We start from the raw sequence: 1,872 nt of genomic DNA on the forward strand, positions 1-1,872 counted from the left end.
CCACCACCACCCTCTGTCTTCTACCATTGAGCCAGTTCTGTATCCATATGGCGGCTACTTCCTGTATTCCATGAGATCTAACCTTGCTATTCAGTCTCCCATGGGGAACCTTGTCGAACGCTTTACTGAAGTCCATATAGATCACATCTACTGCTCTGCCCTCATCAATCTTTGTTATTTCTTCAAAAAACACAATCAAGTTTGTGCGACATGATTTCCCACGCACAAAGCCATGTTGACTATCCCTAATCAGTCCTTGCCTTTCCAAATACATGTACATCCTGTCCCTCAGGATTCCCTCCAACAACTTGCCCACCACTGAGGTCAGGCTCACCGGTCTATAGTTTCCTGGCTTGTCTTTACCGCCCTTCTTAAACAGTGGCACCAGGTTTGCCAACCTCCAGTCTCCCGGCACCTCACCTGTGACTGTCGATGATACAAATATCCACCCAGAGAGTGGTGGCTGTGTGGAATGCTCTGCCCCAAAAGGCTGTGGAGGCCAAGTCTCTGGATTCATTTAAGAAGGAGTTGGATAGAGCTCTCAAGGATAGTGGAATCATGGGTTATGGGGATAAGGCAGGAACAGGATACGGATTGAGGATGATCAGCCATGATCATAATGAATGGTGGTGCTGGCTCGAAGGGCAGAATGGCCTACTCCTGCACCTATTGGCTATTGTCTATAAATAGCTCAGCAAGGAGCCCAGCAATTACATCCCTTGATTCCCATAGAGTTCTCGGGTACGCCTGATCAGGTCCTGGGGATTTATTTACTTTTATGCGTTTCAAGACATCCAGCACTTCCTCCTCTGTAATACGGGCATTTTTCAAGATGTCACCATCTATTTCCCTACAGTCCATCTCTTCCACGTCCTTTTCCACAGTAAACACTGATGCAAAATACTTGTTTAATATCTCCTCCAGCTCCAAACCAAGGCTGCCTTGCTGATCTTTGAGGGGCTCTATTCTCTCCCTAGATGCCATTTTGTCCTTAAAGCATTTGTAAAACTCTTTGGATTCTCCTTAATTCTATTTGCCAAAGTTATTTCATGTCCCCTTTTTGCCCTCCTTATTTCCCTCTTAAGTATATTCCTACTGCCTTTATACTCTTCTAAGGATTCGCTCGATCTATCCTGTCTATACCTTACATATACTTCCTTCTTTTTGTGAATGAAACCATCACTTTCTTTCATCGTCCAGCATTCCCAATACCTCCCAGCCTTCCCATTCACCCTGACAGGAATATACTTTCTCTGGATTCTTGTTATCTCATTTCTGAAGGCTTCCCATTTTCCAGTGAACATCTGCCCCCAGTGCCACCTCAGTCACCTGTCCTGCCTTATATCCAAGAGTAGGTCAAGTTTTTGATGGCTTAGATGGGGATGAATGTATTAAGTGCATTCAGGAAAACTTTCTCAACAATATGTAGAAGAACTCAACTTCCTCTTGGGAAATAAGACAAGGCAAGAGACTGAGGTGTTAGTGGGGGAGCACTTTGGGACCAGTGACCATAATTCTATTAGTTTTAAAATAGTTATGGAAAAGGATAGGCCTGGTCCACAAGTTAAAGTCCTAAATTGAGGCAAGGCCAATTCTGATGGTATTAGGCAGGAACTTTCAGAAGACAAAAGTGGGGACTGCAGATGCTGGAGATCAGAGTCTCGATCAGAGTGGTGCTGGAAAAGCACAGCAGGTCAGGCAGCATCTGAGGAGCAGGAAAATCGACGCTTTAGGCGAAAGCCCTTCATCAGGAGGCATGGAGCCTCCAGGGTGGAGGGATAAATGGGAAGGGGGGTGGGGCTGGGGAGAAGGTAACCAAGAGTACAATGAGTGAGTGGGGGTGGGGATGAAGGTGTTAGGTCGGGAGGGTGA

Source organism: Chiloscyllium plagiosum, chromosome 1 (genome assembly GCF_004010195.1).
Source record: "Chiloscyllium plagiosum isolate BGI_BamShark_2017 chromosome 1, ASM401019v2, whole genome shotgun sequence".
NCBI classification, from domain to species: Eukaryota; Metazoa; Chordata; class Chondrichthyes; order Orectolobiformes; family Hemiscylliidae; genus Chiloscyllium; species Chiloscyllium plagiosum.